We start from the raw sequence: 25,715 nt of genomic DNA on the forward strand, positions 1-25,715 counted from the left end.
TTTTATATTTAATTTATTTAAATTATATTCTATTCTTTCCGTAATTTTTATGTTAATCTTTTCTTGAAATGTTTTAATCCTACTTGCTCTCTCAGGTGTAAATTTGATTTTATTTTCTGTGGATAAGTTATAAAATTCAATGTATAACTCCGATAGGTTTGCGTCTCTTCTATTTTTTTTGCTGAACTGCTAATTTAATTATATATCCTCTTATCACTGTCTTAAAGGAACACCATATACATTCATTAGATAATTCTGGGGTTAAATTTTCTTTTTAAAATAACTCCATTGAGTTTGAAATATAGTCAATATTGGCTCTATTCTCCAGTAATCTATCATCTAGTTTCCAAATCATAGGTGGTCTTTTATTCTTATCTGCTATCTCCGCTATCAGTAGATCGTGATCTGACCATGTATTGTCTTTAATTATAATAGATGAAATAGAATTTGATAATTTAATATCCCCTATCTATTCTAGCTGCTGAATTATGTGGAATCGATCTATGGGTATAGTTTTTATCATTAGGATTAAATAATCTCCAGCAGTCATATAGTTCATATTTTTTAATAGTTCTATTCATTGAGGCCGCTTGTTTTTTTAAGATTTTTATCTATTGTTAAACCAGGGCTTAGTTTTTTATCCATTATGGGATCGAGTATACAATTAAAATCGCCAGAAATCAGCAATCTTCCTTTTTTAACTTGATCTATTAATCGTAATATTTTGGTCAGGGTGATAACCTGATTTTTGTTGGGTAAATAGACGTTTACCAATGTATATTCCATCCCATCTAATAAGCCAACTAAAATAATAAATCTGCCTTCTGAATCTAGATTTGCATAATGACAATCAAATTGTATCTTTTTAGAAAAAAATAATAGCTACCACATATTTTTTTCTATTTTGCAATGAGGCCGCATAAATTACTGGATATTTCTTAAAGTGCCATTTTTGTTTAGTGTTCACAATCCAATGGGTCTCTTGAATGAAGCCCACTTGGATTATTTCTCTAATAAATGTTTCATAAAGCATACCTCTCTTTATATGAGAATTAAGACCTTGCACATTTACTGAAATAATTCTAACCATATTCTACCTCTATTTTTAACATCTCCCATTTTAAGACCGGACATAAAATTTCCACATACATCAACCACACTCTCATAACACATTTATTCCAGAACAACTTGCTTGGAAATACCATTGTAAACCAAGTTCTGGGTACCTATCGGGACCCTCGGGGGGAGTATGTATCCTAGGTAGTGATCAACCGAGATACCATATTTTAACAAGTGAGGAGATGCAGGGGAGAAAAAAAAAATATTTCCTTTTGTGAATATTAAAGGCATATAATAATGAAAGTAGTAATACATGAGAATATGCATTGCCTAAATATCCTTAAGGTGTTTGAAAATCACAAAATCACCGTATAGCTGATAACCTAATAATTTCCAATTTAATATTATACATGATTTAAATATACCCATTTTCCCTACCAACAGATTTCTGTATCTTAAGATGTCCTTATGATAATCATTACTTTAAAAAAAAATAAAAAAAAATTATTACATAAGTCACAAGAGAATATATATTTTCACAGTATTTCCATTCTATACACCATGGTTTAAGACCTTTCTAAGTGTGCCTCCTTTTCATTTTACAGTGCTTGTGTCTTATACAATCCCAACTATACCACTATTTGTCACGTTTCCCATAAATGTTTAACTTGTTAACCTTCCATCAAATATATTTACCTTACTTACTCTATTTAACCTTTCATCAAATATATTTACCTTACTTACTCAATTTTTGTACTAATAGAATCTATATATTGCAATATATTGTGTCTAGTGAATTATAATTCCCTATATTAATAATAAAAAAAGTGATAATAAATTTAATAATTTGTGTGAAACTAGATTTAATTAAGAATCCTCAAAGTGTTTCATAATCAGCTTATAACACACTTTAATCTCTTAATTGTAGTGACCCTATAGTAATTTCGTTTTTATCATTATACTTAGCATTAGAAATACTAATTTTCTCTTTTAGACATATATTTATCTAAATCTTTAGTTCTCCTTGTATTAATGTCTTCTTAGAGGAGAAAAAAAAATATAATTTCCTTTTATAAATATTAAAGGTATATAGTAATAAGAGTAGTAATATATGAGAATCTGCATTACCTAAATATCCTTAAGGTGTTTCGAAATCACCATATAACTGCTATTAACCTAATAATTTCCATTTTAACATTATACAAGTCTTAGATATACACCTTTTCCCTACCAAGATTTTTCTGTATCTTAAGATGTCCTTATGATAATTATTACTTTTAGATAAAAAACATAAATTGCATTAAACACTTGAAAATGTATATTTTCACAATATTTCTATTATATACTCCATGGTTTATAACCTAAGTGTTCCCCCTTTTCATTATACAATGCTGTGTCTTGTAGATTCTTAACCATACCACTATTTACCAAATTTCCCATAAGTGTTAAGTTTTTGCCTTCCTTCAAATAAAATTTTCTTACCTACTCTATTTTTATGCTAGTAGAATCTATATATTACAATATATTGTACCTAATCAATAAAATTCCCTTTATTATTAATATATTAAAAAAAAGTGATAATAAATATAATATATGTGCAACTGGATTTCCCTAAGAATCTTTAGAGTGTTTTATAAACAGCTTATAACAAATTTTAACCTCTTAGTGGTTTTGACCGTCTAATAATTTTGTTTTTGCCATTATACATAGCATTAGCAATACACATTTTCTCTGTTAGTTCTCCTTGTATTAATCGCATCTTTTATAACGAAAAAAAATATTATTTCCTTTTGTTCCGACTGTTATTATCCGACTGGTATTATTTCCTTATGTTCCGACTGGTTCACTATTTCAAACGGTACTCGCCAGGGTTGCCCACTGTCCCCATTACTATATGTGCTATCAATTGAGCCATTTGCCTGTAAAATTAGACAGAATAATGATATCAAAGGAATATCTATCCCGGGAGACGATATTAAAATTTGTCTATACGCCGATGACGTTCTCATATCAATAACTGAGCCTAAAACGTCACTACCCCATCTGATGCAGGAATTTGACAAATACAGCCTAGTGTCAAACTACAAACTAAATGCCAAAAAATCTACAGCCCTAGTAAATAACCTACAAGATGAAATGCAAAATGTCATACCTTACACTATATCATTAAGAACTTTAGGACATATTATGACACAAATTGATCTGAAGGACATTTTTGACTATTTAAGGATTCAAAGTTTCCTGAGAGAACATATTATAAATAGAGAAGATAAGCTAGGCAAGCTATTAAAATATATTTTAGTGAATAACACCATTAAACATCATTATGCTAAAGCGATGGAAGTGATAATACAAGTGGGTTGCCCCAACGAGCCAACAGTCTTTAAGTGATGGGAAGTAGATTTATCCAAAAAAATACATTATAGGGCATGGTGTAAAGCATTTATAAAAATAAAAAAATATATACATTGCCTAAACATACTTGAGACTTTTTTAAAGGTATCTTATAGATGGTATTTAGTTCCTATAAGACTTAATAGAATATCGATAATCAACCCTTCAAATTGCTGGAGATGTTGCCACATAAATGGCACATTCCTACACATTTAGTGGAATTGTTCTAGAATTACTCCGCTATGGGACCTAACTTATGATCTGATGAAGAAAATAGGGTCAATAACACTAGAGAAGAACCCAGAGGTTGCTTTATTACATTTATATGGGAATGAATATAATAAAAAAGTAGATATTTTAATAATTCATAGTCTTATGGATACTAAGATATTAATTGCAAAAGCTTGGAAACAAATTAATATACCATCTATATTACAACTCAAAACCCAAATGTTAAAACAATTAGAAATGGAATTGGGCGTTTTAATTCATAATCCAAATACAAACCAAACATATCTTGATGTATATAAAAGCCTTATTGCTGATATTGTAAAGCTGGGATAAGCCACATAAAATTCAAATGGGCAAGAATTATGACTAAGAAAGTTTCTTCTTTTCCTCCTCGCCTTGATGATTCCAGGGAAAGGGAAAAAGAGATATGAGAGGAAACCATTTACTACTATATAAAATATTACTGAATTAAAATATTAAAACTTTACCTATTTTTGATCTACGAGATGAGAATAGCTGACTAATATATTTAAGACATATAAAGATTTATAACTTTGAGTTTTGTAAAGGACATGAAATAATCAGGTTCAATGTTCTGTCTATGCCTATTTTCTTAAAATTTCTAATTAATAATGAACTCATTTTGGTGGGAACATTTGAGGTCTAGGCTTTGCACATTATTGGAAAATGACTACCAAAAATTATAAGCCTCCCAATATAATGGTGTATATATATATATATAAGGATGTATGTATGTATGTATATTGAATGCATGTTAATTAGGTAGAATGAATACCATACAAAGAATACTCAGATAAAAATACAGATTAATGTAATCTACTCTCAAATAAGCTAAAGGAAGAATTTTAAATTTTTCTTTTTTATGTATAATGATTAATGAGAACAAACTTTGTATCATAAGGAAATGTAAATTTTGTAATATTTAATGAATGTATTGTGCTTGAAAGAGCTATTTTTTACGTGTATTGAAAAATTGAATAAAAAAAATATAAAAATAAATAAATAAAATCTAGTAGTTCTCCCAGAAATACTGAAGGGCTCAAGAACATTTCAATAGATATATAACATCCTTTCTATCACATTTTATTAAAGTATAAATTTTGTAATCTGGCATAATTAGATTTTGAGCTAAACTGTGTTTTGTTACTTTTACCATGTTTTGCATGTAATGCTCCAAATCTGTAAATAATCCCTTTGCATTTGTTAAGAGGGTTTTGGATTAAGATACTTGTTATAACATGTTGGAATATATATGATGTCAAATGATTTCATTTTCTGAAAATCTTAAAAATACTTGTTCGTAAAGTCTCGCCATGGGTACATAATTCATTGTTGCACTATAGAATATTGCCATTTAATGTTATATGTGTAGTGCATTTATGAACTGGCCACTCGGTAGAGGTCGGAAGAGCCAATTTGATCATAGGGGACAGATGTCAGAAGGGGTCATTGTAATTGTATAGGAATGTGAAAGTGGTCAGATATTTACAACATTAATTTTTCCTTTGGTTAATCAAAGGCTCTGCAAGGTGTGAAATTTTACACTTGAGTTGGATGTATGTCTAGTTCCAATGTAAACTGACTTCGACCATATGGCCTGAAACTCTTAATTGATAGTTCCTTTTTTGATATGTTAATGGCCATTATCCTTCGAGAAAACCCTTGTGTTCTAGAATCATATCCAAAAAGAAACATTACTACTTGCCCACATATTAATAGTTAAGCCTAATTTTTATTATATTTAGAATGGGACAAGCATAATCTTCTAATCAAGCCTAAACATGAGTTGCATAATATAAGCCGTTTTGCCGGGATTGTGTTGTGCACTATATTAGGTCACAAGTAAGAAGTGTGACATGTCTATGGAATGGAAAAATGGTAACAAATTCATATAGAAGCAATTATTATCTCTGTGGTAAGTACAGAAGTGGAGATAGGTAGTGATGTCCCGAACGGTTCGCAAGCGAATAGTTCCTGGCGAACATAGCATGTTCTCGTTCGCCATGGACGGCGAACATATGCGATGTTCGGTTCGCCCCCTATTCGTCATCATTGAGTAAACTTTGACCCTGTACTTCACAGTCAGCAGACACATTCCAGCCAATCAGCAGCAGACCCTCCCTCCCAGACCCTCCCACCTCCTAGACAGCATACAATTTAGATTAATTCTGAAGCTGCATTCTTTTTTTTTAGACAGAAGTGTGTTATATTTGAGCATGCTAGGCTGAACATGCGTATATCATGGCTAGTTGCACTGAGGGTATGAGTATATAACAGTACATTGTTGTGAAAGATGTCTGTCATGTTTAGGGTGTAGCTTGCATGTTATCAACTGTGTATTTATATCAGCAGCTCCACCACTAGTTATAAATCAAGTGTGAGTCGCCCCTTGAGATGAGACTAGTGAATAACATAATACATGAACGGTTAAGGTAAAGGCATGTAAGGAACTACGACAATAAACTCCTTAGGAGGTGAAATAATGACATGTTTAAATGCTTGCTACTTTACGATTAGTTAATGTGCAGAGAGCAGTTCATGTGATCAAAGGCATGGTGTGGAGGATCGGCTATAGTGGGACATGCTTGGCAGGCTGCTGTTTACTGCTTGTGCTCATCCAATCCCTTCTGGGCACCAGGTGAAGACCCTGGGAGTCCCTGATACCCGGAACAACAAAGGCAAGTCTCTGGCTGAGTGCCGGGTTCCCGGCTTGAGGTAGTGGAAGCTTGTTTTGTTTGGTGGTCGGATCTGCCCCGGTGGTGCGGGATTGTGGTGGCTTAAGGTGGAGGTGAGTGCTTGACGTGGGGCAGGCTCTGCATTTCTGTTTGTGCCTCCGGTCCCGTCTTCGACGCCTTTTGCGTTGGTGGATTTTAATGGGCACTGCTTCGCTTAGCTGTGGTGGAGCTTGTTGGGGCTTCCTGCTTGTTATTTGCTTCCAAAATTGATTCAAGAGTCTGTCCAGCTTATACTCAATATCCTGCCATGCTTTGCTGGTACCAGGAGGACACGCGGCTGCCGCCATATTGGGAGAGTTGCAGATGAGTATGTCAGCCTGGGCAGCTGTGCTCTGTGCGTCCATTACCTCCAGACAGCCCCTCAGGGGTGGACCGGGATAACCCCCACCGGTCCGAGGGGGGGGGGTGTAACAGAGCTCCTGCCGGGAAGTACCTGCTCCTGGGCATCCCAGGATCGGGAGATCAGCCGCCTCTCCCGCCCGGTGAGCACCAAGCCATACTTGCCACGTGGAGGTAAGTAAGACTCTGTCGAGTTGCTGACCACTATTAAGCATGTTGGTCGGTCAGGTAGGAGCAACATTGCTGGGTCATCCCCTTCTGGGGTGAAATTCGCTTGTTGATAGCTGCTTAAAGTGAGATATTGAGGGAGCTCACACGAAGTGCGTCTTTCCTCCATGACAGCTAGGCCTCACCCCCCGGAAGCTGCATTCTTAGTGAGAGGAGGGACAGTGTAGCTGCTGCTGATTTAATAGGGAAATTGATAGCTAGGCTAGTGTATTCAGTGTCCACTACAGTCCTGAAGGACTCATCTGATCTCTGCTGTAAGGACAGCACCCCAAAAAGCCCTTTTTAGGGCTAGAACATCAGTCTGCTTTTTTTTTTCTGTGTAATCTAATTGCAGTTGCCAGCCTGCCAGCGTGTGTGTCAGACTCACAGCGTATACTGTGCCCACTTGCCCAGTGCCACCACTCATACCTGGTGTCACAATAGCTTGCATGTAAAAAAACAAAAACTTTTGACTGTAATATAATAGCAGTCAGTTTCCTTCACACGTGTGCGTTTCAGGGCCTGCCAGGGCACAGGGTCACACCAGTGCAACTCATATCTGGTGTAACAGTAGTGTACATAAAAAAAAAAAATAGAAATTTGACTGTGAAATAATATCAGTCAGTTTCCTTCACACGTGTGCGTTTCAGGGCCTGCCAGGGCACAGTGTCACACCAGTGCAACTCATATCTGGTGTAACAGTAGTGTACATTTAAAAAAAAAATACAAGGGGCTTGTTGTCACCTTTCGGGGACCCTTGGTGTTGTACGTGGCTGGGTGGAGGAAGAGACCTTCAATGACATCAGTGAGGACAAGGAACGGGACATGGCTAGCTTGGTATCCAACCTTGTGCAAATGGGGAGTTTGCGGTTGTGCAAATGGACTGTTTGCGGTTGTTTGCGGTGCGTTAAACGGGGAGTTTGGTCTGTCACTGTGAAGCGGGAACCCTTACACTACCTGATCGATACAACATCATACCTGATGTTTTAAAGCTCGTTATTCCATACAATTTAGGAATGTTAGGTGATGTATACCCTTTATGGATTAAAGCAGACTCTGCATCAACTATATAATTTTCCATGGGAGTTTTGCCATGGATCCCCCTCCCGCATGCCACAGTCCAGGTGTTAGTCCCCTTGAAACAACTTTTCCTTTCTGTGGCCAGAAAGAGTCCCTGAGGGTTTTAAAATTCGCCTGCCTATTGAAGTCTATGGCGGTTCGCCCGGTTCACCCGTTTGCGAACATTTGCGGAAGTTCGCGTTCACGACGCCCGCGAACGGAAAATTTTATGTTCGCGACATCACTAGAGATAGAACCAAAAGTTTCCATTTGGATTAACGTTGTTCTGGAACACAAGGGGTGGTCTCTAGGTATGCCTGCCTCACCTCTGAGGCAGGCTTGGTAACTTGAGATGAATCCACAGGGTATATATCAAATGATGTTAAAATGTGTATTGTACTTGCTTGGGGCCAAAAACCTAATTTCGAGTGAGTCACCATCTTCCTTGCCAGAGATCCCCTGGGCAAGTGAGTAAGTGATTAAGACTGTTATTTTATAATTTTTGTTTTTTTTCTGTTATTGGTGTTAATAATTTATCATCTTTCCACAGTGATTATTTTTTGCTCATAATAAATATTCCTTTGGTAAAGAATCACGTTACCTGAAGAGACTAATTAGTGTTTTGCAATTGCAAAGATATTGTGCTAAGTTGTATTTGGTGGGTTTTTATCATTAAGTTACCTGGAGGACCAAGGCACCCCATTTATAAATTGTCTTGGTGGTGGCAGCGTTAAAATAGCAATATTTATATTCTTATGTCTAAGTGTAAATGGTGTTAAGGGTGATTTGTATCATTATATCCAGTCTAGTGCAGACAAATAGTGAACTCTAATCCTTTCACCACCACAACTAAGTAACGCACACTCTTGGAGTAGGGTGCGTTCGTGACAAATTGGTGGCAGTGGTGGACTACCTTGAAAGAGTCCTCAGATCCAGGTCAGTATGAAATGAAAATTGATGACAAAAAATAAAATTGAAAAAAGTGTGGTAATTTAATTATTGATTGAAGAAAAAAAAAGGGGAATTGCACTTTCAGTGTATGGAGCTGATACCTCCAATTGATGGGCCTGGGTAATATCCCAACCTGTGGATTTGAACTTGGTATCTTGGTCCAATATGGGGTAGTGCAGGGGTATAAAAAGAAAACAGTGTGCACTTGAATATATTAACTGCATCCAATACACCTAAAATACTACACTATATTAGTGTCATTGTTTTTCTTGCCCCCTTCTTAATTATTTCCCCATTTTCTCTCTCCTTCACTTTCCCCTTTCTTTCTCTATTTTCCCCTCTTCTAATTCGCTGATTCTTTTGGTTGGGGTAATACTTATCTCTTTTCTTATATCCCTCTCCACTTTGTTCTTGCCTAAAAAAACATTGTCTCATCATATATCTTAATTTTTTTATAACAATTATGTAAAGCTCTTTGCTGGGATATAGATTTTTCCATTTTCTTTATAGGAACTTTCTTTTGAGATATTCATGTTTTCCTCTTTTATTATTAACTTCAATCTAATTATTTACTTGTGAAGTACTTTCCTTTATAAATGTTTTTTGGGGCATTTCAAAAATGTTTTTTTGTTTATTTATCTCACTCCCCATTCTTTCCCCTTTTTTCCTTACATCTGTTCTATTTTAGGATAAATTCTTCCCCTTATTTTTATGTGTCATGTCATGTTTATTGTATGTGTCTATTTAAAAAATTATTACTACTAATAAATTGTTTCCTAGGTCTTATGTTTCTAGAGGAATAATCATCTAAATCACTAGACATGTGCAATTCGTTTCAGTCCGAATATGTATTCGGACAAATTCCGGGCAATTCGGACATTCGGGTACTTCCGAATGTCCGAATTGCCGAAGTCCCGAATTGCTGAAGTGCCGAATTGCCGAAGTGCCGAAGTTCCTAAGTGCCGAAGTTCCGAAGTGCTGAAGTGCCGAAGTTCCGAAGTTGTCGAATTTCCGAAGTGTCAAAGTGCCGAAGTTCCAAAGTGCTGAAGTGCCGAAGTTCCGAAGTTCCGAAGTTGCCGAAGTTCCGAAGTCTTGACGTGCCGAATTGCCGAAGTCCCGAATTGCGAAAATCCCGATTTTCGGAATGCTGAACCGAACCGAAAATTTTCCCCATGCACATGCCTATAAATCACATAAAAAAAATGAAACAACATTGAATCTTTAATTATTGTGATAAAAAAATAGATATCTGATTATCTAAATTATGTAATATTTGCTATCTCTATTCTATAATTATGCCCATCAGATGTACAGAAAAATACTCCAAAGTCTTATTAATTTTTTTCCATTTGTTTGGCTTTTGTAAATTGAATTCACTACAGAGACTCTGGAGGCAGTTTTAGCAGTAACTATTGCAATTAGCATGTACATCTCCCATCTTGAAATTAGCGTAGGACCCACTGATATTGGAGTACTGTGACATAGTGGTGGGCTTAACACAATATGGCAATATGATGTAACTGAATCCCCATATTTGTTTGCTAAATTAGGGGATTTCAAATAGTCTTGTAGAATATAAAGCTGGATTTTTCTTGTCTGTGTGCTGCTCTTTAATTTGTATTTTATGTATGTAATTCATCATGCATGACTATATTGTTAAACTGCTGAACAGTCATAATGAAAAGTCCATCAAGTTCTTCTGTCTTATGTGCTCCCCATAAGTTGTAAATACTTGAATCCTTAGACCGGGAGGCTATTCATGGACCAATGTTTCATATACATTGCTAAAAGTATTAAGGAGATGAAAACTTTTTCCTGCATTAGATTTATAGTGAAGAATGTTGTGGATTATTATTATCCACTGCCTAGGTGTTCTCTTTTACTCCGACCTCTCCTTCAAGCCTAATGTTCAATCTATCGCCAAATCCTGTCATTTCCATCTCAAAAGCCTTGCGCGCATCTGCCCCTACTTAACGCCAGATGCGACTAAGGTGTTGGTCCATTCCACTGTCCTTTCTCGCCTTGACTACTGTAATCCACTTCTCAGTGGTCTTACGTGCTCCCAACTTGCGCCGTTACTGTCCATAATGAATGCGGCAGCGAAGCTCATCTTCCTGTCAGCCCGCACCTCCCATGCCTCACCCTTCTGTCAGTCCCTACATTGGCTTCCTGTAAAATATAGAGCTCAATTTAAAATTCTGGTTCTTGCTTTCAAATCACTACATAATGCTGCTCCCACCTATCTATCCTCCCTTATACACAAGTATGTCCCGTCTAGGCCCTTACGATCTGCTGAAGACTTACGTCTATCTTCTGTCCGTACTCCCACCTCTGATGCTCGCCTTCAAGATTTCTTTTTTTTCGTATTAAACTTGATTTTGAGTTATCATTATGATTACATCATGCTACAAGATTGATTATACATAAATGTGTTAAACCCTTCACTTGTTCAGAGTGAAGGGGCACAGTCATGCCCTCATTACTGTTCAGTGATGGAGAGCAGGAGAACTGTACACTGACCACAGACCGCTCTTAGAAAAATAATACCAAATAACGTAGCGTGCTACAGACTACAATAAATACAGTGTCTTTATATGTAAGAATCTGTAATAAATAATAAGTTATATAGTGCAGACAGTGGCGTACATACCAGGGTCGCAGGGGTCGCGGCTGCGACCGGGCCCGGCCCACCAGGGGGCCCGGCCGCCCCTGCGACCCTGTATGTACCCACAGGGCCAGCCTCTTCTCCTGGGGGCCCCAGGAGCCGGCCACCTCAGGGCCCCCCGAGGCTGGCCCTGCTGTCACCCCACGGCCGGTCAGTCTGGCGCGCGAGGGAGCACTCTCCCCTGAGTGCTTCCTCTTCAGCTCCCTCGCGCACCGCACTGATACCGGAGCCGGAAGATGACGTCATCTTCCGGCGCCGGCATCCCTACACGGCGCGCGAGGGAGCTGAAGAGGAAGCACTCAGGGGAGAGTGCTCCCTCGCGCGCCGGCCAGCCTGCCTGCCCGCCAAGTGACCGGCCGCCTAGGAGCCCAGCAGCACCACTGGACCCCAGGGAATCCCCTCAGCACTCCAAAAGGTAAGGAGGCTGGGGGATTAATAAACAAAAAACAAAAAAAACTATTGTGTGTGTAAGTGTGTGTTAGTGTGTGTGTGTGAGTGAGTGTTAGTGGGTGTGTTAGTGTGTGTGAGTGAGTGTTAGTGTGTGTGTTAGTGTGTGTGTGTGTGTGAGTGTTAGAATGTGTGAGTGAGTGTTAGAGTGTGTGAGTGAGTGTTAGAGTGTGTGAGTGAGTGTTAGTGTGTGTGTTAGTGTAAGTGTGTGTGAGTGTTAGTGTAAGTGTGTGTGAGTGTAAGTGTGTGTGTGAGTGAGTGTTAGTGTGTGTCTCTGTCAGTAAATATGTGTGTCTGTTAGCTAGTGCGTATGAGTTTGTTCGTGAGAGTGTGTGTGTCTTCAGCACTTGCCTTTCTCCAGCGCCGGACTCCCATGGCGCTGGGGATCCCTCCGCCTCTCAGCTCTGAATGCGCATGCGCGGCAAGAGCCACGCACGCATTCAAACCGCCCATAGGAAAGCATTACTCAATGCTTTCCTATGGACGTTCAGTGTCTTAGAATCGCAGAAGCGCCTCTAGCGGCTGTCAGTGGGACAGCCACTAGAGGCTGGATTAACCCTCAGTGAATCTATGCTTTCAGCTGCAGGGTTAAAACTAGAGGGACCTGACACCCAGACCACTTCATTGAGCTGATGTGATCTGGGTGTCTGTAGTGGTCCTTGCATACACACCGCGGTCGCAGGGGTCACAGCCCTGCAACCCCTGCGACCAGGTGCCCACCGCCATGTGTTGCGGGGGGGGGGGGCCCACAGATAAATTTTCGCACCGGGGCCCCATGGGTCATGTGTACGCCACTGAGTGCAGACTATCTGATAACACTGGGATAGAGATACAATAGCATGTCTGGGAGAGAACTCACATGTACCAAAGCCCTATCACCCCTGGCTCTGGGTTTGAATAGCTCCACTTGAGAGGGATACTTCCCCAGCATTATATCAGGAAAGATGTCTCCATTCAATCAGATGCATATCTGGTGCTTCTGTGCAGAATAAGAGGAATAGAGAGGCAAGGACCCCCAATTGAATAGTATCTAAAACATAATTGGTTAGAAACTTTTACTTTGGTGGTGGGTTTGAACCCATAACTCAGCAAGCATAAGTCAATATAGAAAACACACCAACAGCTTGTACTCATTTCCAGGTATCAGCACTCCGATTATGTGACAATTTGGGTCCACATCTTAATGATGTCCTCTGTGACGCGTTTTCAACCGACAATGTCCTGATGTCCAGCCTGTCATTTTAAGTGCCTAACGCCTCCCCTTTCTGCCTCGTATTCATCAGGGGGCATGGTTTTCTTCCATAACGCCTCCCCTGCTTGTTCCTATTTGTTGGTGTTCGGGGGTGGGGGGGTGGGGGAGTGGAGGGGTGGGGGGGCGTGGTTTTTCATCAAAACATGCACTTAGTCCTACTCCCCTTCTGGGGTTTTGTTCTAGGGCTGATACTACTATCCAAATAAATCCTCTTATACTTAGCACAATGAAAACCTATAGCTGGCAATAGTGCAAATAAGCTGGGGAGGTAGGATGGCACCTTCAGCTCCCTGGGAACCCTTCATTATATAACTCTAAAGTGCCTTACTTCAAGTGCATTGTGGAAAAACTACTATCCATATCATAAAGGGAATATTCACTAAACGAAATAATTACATCCACATATTAAATTATTATTGACTAATTTCTAGAGCATATGCTTAGTGTTAGCTTGAGAAAGGATTATCTATTGTATCTTCTACTATTTTAGTTTTCTGTTTTTTACAAACCACTTTTAGTACAGGCTGTGGGTGCTGGAATATGACATCACATCCTGGTACCCCCTGTCTCTGACAAATATGGAGGGGCCTGTCTGTGTGGGAGTAATGACTGACCGTGTCGCTCTCATCTTACACACACTGCTTGGTGTTCAGAATATCTGAATGAGAACCTCACTAACACATCCCACATCCACAGGGCCCCCAGACTACAGGGGCTATGAATGAAGTCCTTTTCACCACTCCCTTAAGGCAGGCATGCTTTAAATCAGACTGCATAATGAAATGATAAAGAAAACTAAGCCTGAGCTGTAAACTTTGGTTATAACACTTATTACACTCTCAGACTTTTCTTAATTGTACTTTAACAAAACCTTCACAAATGTGATCTCAGTTTTGACATGTTCAAATTCTATGTATATGTAACGGACCATTTTGCACACAAGAGGTTAAAAACCGTTTAGGCGATATTCCCCTTTTTAGATGCACAGACAGCTACTGCAATCACCAATCTCCAGAACTGCAAACACATGAATTCACCAATCTCCGGAACTGCAAACACGTGAATTCACCAATCTCCGGAACTGCAAACACGTGAATTCACCAATCTCCGGAACTGCAAACACATGAATTCACCAATCTCCGGAACTGCAAACACGTGAATTCACCAATCTCCGGAACTGCAAACACATGAATTCACCAATCTCCGGAACTGCAAACACATGAATTCACCAATCTCCCGAACTGGAACCAAGGGGAATGCTCCAAACTCCTGAACAGGAAACACACGAATGCTGTAAACAGCCGAACAGGAAAAACCATACGAACAGTTTACACTCCTGGCAGTCGCACTGTAACAGCATACAATCCAATTCCCCCCAAGAACGAGACGACACTTCGTTTGAGGGTCAAGCAGAACTTATTTACTGGGGCTACCTGCCCGGCTTTTATGCAGGTCTCCCACCTGGTGGACACTCCCCTAGGGGACCAGATGGAAGATTGGGAAACATATTGGACATTGACCAATCACATGCTTACAATCCCACAATTCATCACAATCCCTCCTCTCTATCCTGGAGATAATTGGGAAGTAATCCAATTATCTCCAAGGACAGAGGCAAAACTCCATTAACCACATGGCCGACAAAGGACAATAAAAGACATAAAAATACATACTGTTACATTTATCACATAGAACATACACATTCTACCTATCCCCAGATAGCTTAGATCTGAGCGCACATTATTACCGGATGGTGCTCAGATCACATACATACAGTTCAATTGCCAGGGAGCCAAAGTCTTTCATACAGTCTTTCGAACCAGCCTTTCTGCAGGGAAAAAGAACAGTGTTAAACATGGGGCCATAGTCCAGCGGCAGGAGGCGGGCGACCAGGCTCCTCCAGTGGCCAGTGGCGAGGTTGGTTCCGCCACAGTATATCATTGCTCAAATCAGATCTAGTTACCTATTTGCTATGCGATTATGTTTTTGAATTATCACAAGTATCCAAGGACAGGGTAGCTTTAAAGTTTGTATATTGTTTTCATACGATTTCTGCTACTGGCCCCTCATTGTTGTATAGAGAATAAATAAAAGTGCGTACATTATCCTCCTCTAACCATTGAATTACATTGTTGAATTACATTTATAAGATTGATATTGCACAGCTACACAGTGTTTTCTCTTCTTTAAAACTATAGTTTCCTTTAATCTGAAAAGAGAATCAGGTGCTTTAGCAAATAATGAGACTGCAATACAGATGACAGCCTCTAAAACATTGCTATTAATCACTATGGCATTGGATTGTTTTGCTGTTGTTGCTGGGCCCTTTTTCTGACAAGCAAGTTACAGAACTGGAGACCAAGTTTGATACAGCATTAGTATTTTGACTACTTACAAATAAGGAAGACAGCTCTGACAAGTCAGCGCTCAGAAAGGAATAGCATGTACAAATTTATTGACATACTGAAAGGGTGACATTTCATTGACTTCATTGAGCTGATGTGATCTGGGTGTCTGTAGTGGTCCTTGCATACACACCGCGGTCGCAGGGGTCACAGCCCTGCAACCCCTGCGACCAGGTGCCCACCGCCATGTGTTGCGGGGGGGGGGGGGGACCCACAGATAAATTTTCGCACCGGGGCCCCATGGGTCATGTGTACGCCACTGAGTGCAGACTATCTGATAACACTGGGATAGAGATACAATAGCATGTCTGGGAGAGAACTCACATGTACCAAAGCCCTATCACCCCTGGCTCTGGGTTTGAATAGCTCCACTTGAGAGGGATACTTCCCCAGCATTATATCAGGAAAGATGTCTCCATTCAATCAGATGCATATCTGGTGCTTCTGTGCAGAATAAGAGGAATAGAGAGGCAAGGACCCCCAATTGAATAGTATCTAAAACATAATTGGTTAGAAACTTTTACTTTGGTGGTGGGTTTGAACCCATAACTCAGCAAGCATAAGTCAATATAGAAAACACACCAACAGCTTGTACTCATTTCCAGGTATCAGCACTCCGATTATGTGACAATTTGGGTCCACATCTTAATGATGTCCTCTGTGACGCGTTTTCAACCGACAATGTCCTGATGTCCAGCCTGTCATTTTAAGTGCCTAACGCCTCCCCTTTCTGCCTCGTATTCATCAGGGGGCATGGTTTTCTTCCATAACGCCTCCCCTGCTTGTTCCTATTTGTTGGTGTTCGGGGGTGGGGGGGTGGGGGAGTGGAGGGGTGGGGGGGCGTGGTTTTTCATCAAAACATGCACTTAGTCCTACTCCCCTTCTGGGGTTTTGTTCTAGGGCTGATACTACTATCCAAATAAATCCTCTTATACTTAGCACAATGAAAACCTATAGCTGGCAATAGTGCAAATAAGCTGGGGAGGTAGGATGGCACCTTCAGCTCCCTGGGAACCCTTCATTATATAACTCTAAAGTGCCTTACTTCAAGTGCATTGTGGAAAAACTACTATCCATATCATAAAGGGAATATTCACTAAACGAAATAATTACATCCACATATTAAATTATTATTGACTAATTTCTAGAGCATATGCTTAGTGTTAGCTTGAGAAAGGATTATCTATTGTATCTTCTACTATTTTAGTTTTCTGTTTTTTACAAACCACTTTTAGTACAGGCTGTGGGTGCTGGAATATGACATCACATCCTGGTACCCCCTGTCTCTGACAAATATGGAGGGGCCTGTCTGTGTGGGAGTAATGACTGACCGTGTCGCTCTCATCTTACACACACTGCTTGGTGTTCAGAATATCTGAATGAGAACCTCACTAACACATCCCACATCCACAGGGCCCCCAGACTACAGGGGCTATGAATGAAGTCCTTTTCACCACTCCCTTAAGGCAGGCATGCTTTAAATCAGACTGCATAATGAAATGATAAAGAAAACTAAGCCTGAGCTGTAAACTTTGGTTATAACACTTATTACACTCTCAGACTTTTCTTAATTGTACTTTAACAAAACCTTCACAAATGTGATCTCAGTTTTGACATGTTCAAATTCTATGTATATGTAACGGACCATTTTGCACACAAGAGGTTAAAAACCGTTTAGGCGATATTCCCCTTTTTAGATGCACAGACAGCTACTGCAATCACCAATCTCCAGAACTGCAAACACATGAATTCACCAATCTCCGGAACTGCAAACACGTGAATTCACCAATCTCCGGAACTGCAAACACGTGAATTCACCAATCTCCGGAACTGCAAACACATGAATTCACCAATCTCCGGAACTGCAAACACGTGAATTCACCAATCTCCGGAACTGCAAACACATGAATTCACCAATCTCCGGAACTGCAAACACATGAATTCACCAATCTCCCGAACTGGAACCAAGGGGAATGCTCCAAACTCCTGAACAGGAAACACACGAATGCTGTAAACAGCCGAACAGGAAAAACCATACGAACAGTTTACACTCCTGGCAGTCGCACTGTAACAGCATACAATCCAATTCCCCCCAAGAACGAGACGACACTTCGTTTGAGGGTCAAGCAGAACTTATTTACTGGGGCTACCTGCCCGGCTTTTATGCAGGTCTCCCACCTGGTGGACACTCCCCTAGGGGACCAGATGGAAGATTGGGAAACATATTGGACATTGACCAATCACATGCTTACAATCCCACAATTCATCACAATCCCTCCTCTCTATCCTGGAGATAATTGGGAAGTAATCCAATTATCTCCAAGGACAGAGGCAAAACTCCATTAACCACATGGCCGACAAAGGACAATAAAAGACATAAAAATACATACTGTTACATTTATCACATAGAACATACACATTCTACCTATCCCCAGATAGCTTAGATCTGAGCGCACATTATTACCGTATGGTGCTCAGATCACATACATACAGTTCAATTGCCAGGGAGCCAAAGTCTTTCATACAGTCTTTCGAACCAGCCTTTCTGCAGGGAAAAAGAACAGTGTTAAACATGGGGCCATAGTCCAGCGGCAGGAGGCGGGCGACCAGGCTCCTCCAGTGGCCAGTGGCGAGGTTGGTTCCGCCACAGTATATCATTGCTCAAATCAGATCTAGTTACCTATTTGCTATGCGATTATGTTTTTGAATTATCACAAGTATCCAAGGACAGGGTAGCTTTAAAGTTTGTATATTGTTTTCATACGATTTCTGCTACTGGCCCCTCATTGTTGTATAGAGAATAAATAAAAGTGCGTACATTATCCTCCTCTAACCATTGAATTACATTGTTGAATTACATTTATAAGATTGATATTGCACAGCTACACAGTGTTTTCTCTTCTTTAAAACTATAGTTTCCTTTAATCTGAAAAGAGAATCAGGTGCTTTAGCAAATAATGAGACTGCAATACAGATGACAGCCTCTAAAACATTGCTATTAATCACTATGGCATTGGATTGTTTTGCTGTTGTTGCTGGGCCCTTTTTCTGACAAGCAAGTTACAGAACTGGAGACCAAGTTTGATACAGCATTAGTATTTTGACTACTTACAAATAAGGAAGACAGCTCTGACAAGTCAGCGCTCAGAAAGGAATAGCATGTACAAATTTATTGACATACTGAAAGGGTGACATTTGTTCAGCAATCTTTCTACATTTGAGCGAGTGTAAAATATTTTTTTAAAGTAGTTTGGAACCAGATGTATATTGCTAAACATCAGTTTTGAGAAAAAAAGCATAGGTGTGAATATGAATAAAACATACAACCTTTACAAAATAATGGGATGTGCTCGTTCATGGTAGGTTAGATAAATTATTCAAATCTGTTTATAGTGATTTCTTCTAACATTTCCTTCTCTAACATAGTTTCAATGTAAGACTTCACCAAGTATTTCATCTTCTTTAGCTTCTCTTAGAGAAACACATAAACTTTTTATCTTGTTTTTTTAGGGGGGTTGGAGGAGAAAATGCAGTTCTTAAATTTACCAGGCAAGTCTCAATGGTGTGAAAGTTTGCCTGGGAGTGCACTTGAAAATTTAAATTAACTCTAGGTTTTTCTCTGAACCAAATGAACGCCATATGGGTGTAACAAATTAGGCAAAAGTATAACAAATGTCTGTGTTTTTGGTCCCACTTCATAAGTGGTTTCATTTCCCTCATCAGAAGATGACTGTGTGTTGCATCCTGATGGGTTATAAATGATACTGCCGCTTGATTGTCCGAGCTGACTCTTATTCAGCAAACTTGCTCTCCATGCTTTTATACTTAAGTCTATTGTGACTATTTGGTTCCACTCTGGTTCTGAAAGAGGGAATCCTTTTTTCATGTTTATTGTCTTTGACCACCAGCTTAGAAGTAGTTTTGCCTAATTGGAGACAATCAAAGGTTGAACCCAGTCATTCTTCTTGTTGAACTGTATCAGGAAACGTTGTTAGGGAAATCTCATGTTTCATTGAGCCTACTTTATCAAACCTATATTTGAGGCCATAATGCCAAGGTGTCTCATAGCCTTGCTGGAACCAGATGTATATTGCTAAACATCAGTTTTGGAAAAAACAAAAACATAGGTGTGACAGTGATTACCAAATAGATAGAGCACGGTACTGGTAGTATTTTCTTGCAAAGGAATTCTGATTAAATAAAAATCTTCTGGAAATATAGATATGTGGTGATAAGCATCTCTTAGATCTATGAATATCAGAAAATATGTTCTGAATCTGATAGAGCCTTCTTTTGTGTTCTGCCTGTAGGCATTCAAGTAGGAATGAAAAGGTTTAATGTGGGTCTTTGACTGAATTCTAGTCTGTAGTATTATATACTGAATCCAGGTTTTGGGAATATTCCGAATCCATATTGTCTGAACCACCAAGTCAGGTGCCTATGCTCAACTGATAGTTAAAAATATTTATTGGATGAGTGAAAGGACTGAGTCTTGGTCCTGTTAGACCGAGATGTAGCATTCTGACTGCTTCTCTAGTAGGATCATCTATTGTATTTTTTTTCCAAGCATGACAATACAAATATAATTCTCTTGATTCTGTTCTGTCCACCTAAGAAGAAAAAAATATTTTAGAATGCTTTTTCTTAGGAAGAAAAAACTTTCCATCAAGTAAGCTGTGGAAGATTGAATCTTCAAGGACCCTGACAAAAAGCAGGCTGGACTTTGAAGATGTGTCAGAGCCTCAATATCACAGCCACAGGGCCCCTTTAGCTGCTACGGAGAGAACCATAGTGTGACAAAATATTTTTATTATATCCAGTGATGCCTCACCAAAGATGCCTGCCGCAATACATAAATCCTAGAGAGAGCTGCGCAGCTCAGACCTGATTATTCACTTTTCAATATCTAATTCTAGAGAATTTAACCAAATCTTCATTGCACGAAACCATTATGAGAGCTTACTATTGAATGTCTACCTGTGCCTGCAGCAGTGAAAACTTTAATAATTGACAAAGCCCAGGAAAGGTGAAACACATTTGAGACAGTCACATCTTGAAAGGACACCCACACCACCCCACTTTTAAAACAAGAAAGGGAGTCTATCATTGTTACACTGAACTACTGTCAGGATTATACTTGATCCAGCACGCAGAATAGTATCACACCTAGGACTAAGGATCTAACCGGACCTTATAATTGCCGGACTTAACGTACCTGAGAATAGTCAAAATACTTGCCGAGGTCAGGGACACAGAAAGGGACAAAACGATAAGGAAAGCCAGGAAACCAGAAAGTAGGGAAGTCAAAACGAAGCCAAAGTCAAATACCACAACACTCATAAAAGTGCTAAAGTGTAAAATGTGCTAAATAACCAATATTGTGACATATATCATATGCACTATCAATTATACAATTTATTAAAGTGCAAAAAAGGAAAATTATTTTGTTTTAAAAATAATTAATAGGGGGGCGGGGCCGGGCCGCCGAGCCGCATGGCAGCAAACTAACAGGGCTCCGGGCCCTAGCCACAAAAAAAAGGCATTAATACCGACTAAAAACGGCCCTTAGAGCCGGACACCAGCACAGGATCAACTAGAGAACTACCACAGCTCCGGATTGATACCGCACATGTCTTTAACGCACCGGGAGCGATGAAACCGATGCACCCGGCCTACCAACCTCCACAAGCAACAGCATGGCAAAAATGAGACCTGGCAACGGAGGACCGCACACATGCCGGAGACACACACTGCCATGGAGCGCTGCACCGGCTCGGGGCCCGTTCCCCCCCCCCCCCCGGCCGGTGGGGGTAATCCCGGCCGCGTGGGGACCGCACACGCCGAGGCTGGAGCCTCCAGCTGGGACCTGTGCCGCTCTCCTACACTGGCAGAGGCTGTCATACTGGGACCCGCCAGCAGTGTGAAGCGGAAGATGGCGAACCTGTGCGGGGAGGAGACCTCGGCGCCCGCCGCCTGACCTGTGGAGGCCGGGGCCGCGGACTGGCTACCCGGGCGGCCCAGGAGCCGATACCATGACCGCTCTACCTCCGGATGAGGAGGGCACCTGGAGGAATCTGTCCCCACCGCTGTGAGCCCGGCGGAGCCGGGTGGTGCGCGCCTCCGGCGGACCGGTGGCTGAGAGGCCGGGCATCCCCTGCTCTGCAGAAGTGGCCGGAGATGGGAGAGACTTATGGAGCGGGTTTTGGACCCACCGGGGCACTGGAGGTACGGGGGAGGTGCAGGGGACACTGGGAGTGTGGACTCTTTGGGTGGGGGGACCGCAACAGCCCATGATGCCCCCGAGTGCCCACCAAGCCGCGGTGCTCGCGGGGGGCGGCCTGGGCCGGGCTGGGGGCCGGCCGGGACCTGGCAGCCGGGGAGGCAGGGGGGCGCTTGATGCTCCCTGACCTGCATGGGAGACCCGACAGCTTTGCATGTTCACAAGGGCCTTGCACGTCCTCAATCCCACACAGTCAGCCAGGCCAAGCAATCTTCTGATGGAACATATCAGACACCAAACCTGGAACTTGAGCTATACCCATGATCTTTACTAAATCACTATATACCAGGCAAACTTCAAGGCGTATTCTAAGCATATTTTAAACGACTTTAAGCATAACAAGCGCTGAAGCGTGATCTTTACTATATTAATATATGCCAGGCAAATTTCAAAGCGTATTTTAAGCATATTCTTTAAGCAACTTTAAGCATATTAAGCGTCTGAGCGCGATCTTTACTTTTGACACTGTTTTAAGTTTATGTACCTATCGAGCACTGTAAGCTTATACATTCTAATTACACGAGTTTGTTTCTTGCATGTCATTCAAAAAAAAAAAAAAAATGTGCCGTTTACACTGCCACGTATTTGTCAACCTATGAAAATGCCTGCAGATGCTGTCGTGGCTCTGCATGACTACTGTTATCTGATGCACAAATAAAATAAAGAATTAAAAAAAAAAAAAAAATAATTAATAAGTGCTAGTTTGTGAATCAGTATGACTAATTAGGTATACAAACCCAAATTTGATAAGGGTAACTTGATTCTCCACATGTAAAACAAAAGAGACAAAAATACAATAGTATAATACTGTTTGATACTAATGAATATTTAGAAAAATGTGATGAACACTCACAAACACAGAGCAGGTAAAGAGACTGCTCAGGCTATCCTCGCTTTCTCACTGTCGCACAGTGTCTCCAGGGAATGGACTGCTTACAGATTCCAATGGGGTAAAAACGATTGGGCGGCCGTCAATATAAAATAAATTTTATTGGTAAAACATTCCGCAGACTTTTGTAGGCTAAATTAAGATCGCTCAGACTTTACTTCAAACAAATCGTCAAACATCCGGATACCGGTATTTCTGGATATCGTAAAACTTGTCCCACAGTCTCTCGAGCGTCTAATCTTCCTCACGTACTGCGTGCTAGCGTGATGACGCGTTTCGCCGTGTAGGCTTCCTCAGATCACGTGTTCCTGTGCCGACCATCCCATTTTTAACAGCCTCAAAAAGTGGGCGTGCTTCTATTTTCGATAGTGTTTGTGAGTGTTCATCACATTTTTCTAAATATTCATTAGTATCAAACAGTATTATACTATTGTATTTTTGTCTCTTTTGTTTTACATGTGGAGAATCAAGTTACCCTTATCAAATTTGGGTTTGTATACCTAATTAGTCATACTGATTCACAAACTAGCACTTATTAATTATTTTTAAAACAAAATAATTTTCCTTTTTTGCACTTTAATAAATTGTATAATTGATAGTGCATATGATATATGTCACAATATTGGTTATTTAGCACATTTTACACTTTAGCACTTTTATGAGTGTTGTGTTTTGCACAGATTTGTGAATGCACAGTTATTTAAAGGCACAGCGCACTTTATGTTTGAACCATTTGTATCTTAGTGTTTTATGAGCTTTTACACTTATAAGGTGCTGCTATTATTTATTATATATAATTTTTAGTCACTTAAAATACATTGCGCCATTTTAGCTTGTTACTTGGTTACAAAGTCAAATACCAGAAAAACGCAATCAGGAATACACTCTCGGATAACCAGCTAGTGGAAACCCCCACAGGGCACTGACAGAAAGCTAATTTGGGTTTAAATAACTGTCCTTAGGCTGTAATTGGCTGTCTCTGACGTGCGTGCGCATCTATTACGTGACACGTTGGCGCCATCTTTGCTTTGGGCGGAGGTAAGTCTCCTATTAAAACCGGAAATGCAGCGCCCGGTGTCTCTAGGAACGCTGTACTCACTGGGGACCAGAAGAGAAGGAGGTTGGGCAGCGGTTTGCCGCGACCAAGTTAAGTATGAGATTTTTCTGTCGGCATGGCAGAATTGCAGGGAGCTGTGACAACTACCTCAAGAGCTGTTGGAATGTACACAGAAGACATTGGGCACTATAAACAGCGAAGTGGGTGCCCATAGCATTTTTTTTTATGCATTTTACATTTTTCTTACTTTGATTTTTTCTATTTGAATTTTATTTGAATTTTATGGTTTTCTCAAATTGTATTTTTTTTTAAATAAAAAAAATAGGTAATTACCCATTTCTACTTTTATATTTATCACCATTATATATCATGTATGTTGTTATTGTATATAGTTCATTTCATACTAATCTTTCCTAAAAGGGAAAGCTTAGGTTAGAGGTATAGAACCTGCTGCCTTCCCTCATATTCCCACCCCTTTCTCTTTTTTCCCCTTCATTACTATCCCTATCTGTATATATTCCACACTATGCTGCTCCACCATATCTATTTAAAACTTTAAATAAGTCTGAATTCAGTTTATGGTTCATGGGTTCTCAAAGTTATGTAAACCTATTCAGGGGTAGGGCAGCTCTTCTAGACACTTTGACATTAACTTTAGGTGCTGCAGTCCATATAGATGAAGTTATTTTCTTCTAAATGGTGAAGTCTAGCCAGCATTCCCTGTGAGCGTACTTTCATTTCAGGTTTTCTCCATTCTGAAACAACCAATTTTATTGCTCCATGCAGAGTGTATGAAAGTTTCAGTTTTTTAAGATCTGCAAAATCTGTATCTGAAGCTTTTGGCTTGGGGACTTCTTTTGTGATTTCCAAAGCCTTTCTAACTGATAGTATAAGCTTGTCAATCATCTTATTGTCAGTTTCTGGAGTAACATCGAAATCTTCTTCACTGGAATCTATTTGATCAATTTCTCCTGAAGGAGTCCAGTCTTGCTGATCAGAATGTGAAAAATCTTCTCTACCTCTTGGTGTTTTCACAGGTTTATTTATGGTTTTCGTAGCTTCAGAAATACCTTGAGCTACCTCTCTGCTAATCCAGGAAGAAGAGGCTGCCACTTTAAGGCAATCTGAGCATAGTTGTTTTTTTTTCTTCTTTCTTTCCTTATTTTGCCTTCCCATTATAACATGAAGCAGATTTCTCCTTCCTCTTCTTAGTAGAAAAATCCATAGTATTTTCTTCCACACTATAAGTATAACATAATAAATATATGGTAAAAATGCTCTATATAAAAATATATATCTTCTCTAGTGTGGTACTTACCCAGATGGAGCTACTCATAGGAGCAATGCTTTATCTTCTCCTCTTCTCCTCTTCTCTCATCTCCCTCAGCATCAAACCATCTCCTTATACCCACTTCCCTCAACAACACAATTACATTAACATTAATCCCTCTCTGCTTCACTCCCCCTTCTCTCATCTCAAGCCTTGCACTCAATTCTCTATTTTCTCTCTCCTGCTCTAACTCAATCTCATCCTTGACCCCACTCATATAAAACCCACTGACACCTTCTGTCACTATCTCTCCATCTACTTCTAGCAGCTGGTGATGTCTCACCCAACCCGGGGCCCTTCACCTCATCTGTTCACACTAAGACAACCAGAAACCACACAAACCTCATCCACATACCCTGCAGTTTATCCTCCTTTACTAACATACAGTGTGCAC

General features: G+C 40.1%; 1 protein-coding gene across 1 annotated transcript in view; it reads right to left on the bottom strand.

The window, feature by feature from the left end:
* The window catches only part of LOC134615514 (bifunctional heparan sulfate N-deacetylase/N-sulfotransferase 3-like), a 291,558-nt gene that overhangs the window by 70,760 nt on the left and 195,083 nt on the right, over positions 1-25,715 (bottom strand). The gene's annotated exons all lie outside the window — the stretch shown is intronic.

The sequence above is a fragment of the Pelobates fuscus genome, chromosome 6 (genome assembly GCF_036172605.1).
Source record: "Pelobates fuscus isolate aPelFus1 chromosome 6, aPelFus1.pri, whole genome shotgun sequence".
In the NCBI taxonomy this organism is placed as follows: domain Eukaryota; kingdom Metazoa; phylum Chordata; class Amphibia; order Anura; family Pelobatidae; genus Pelobates; species Pelobates fuscus.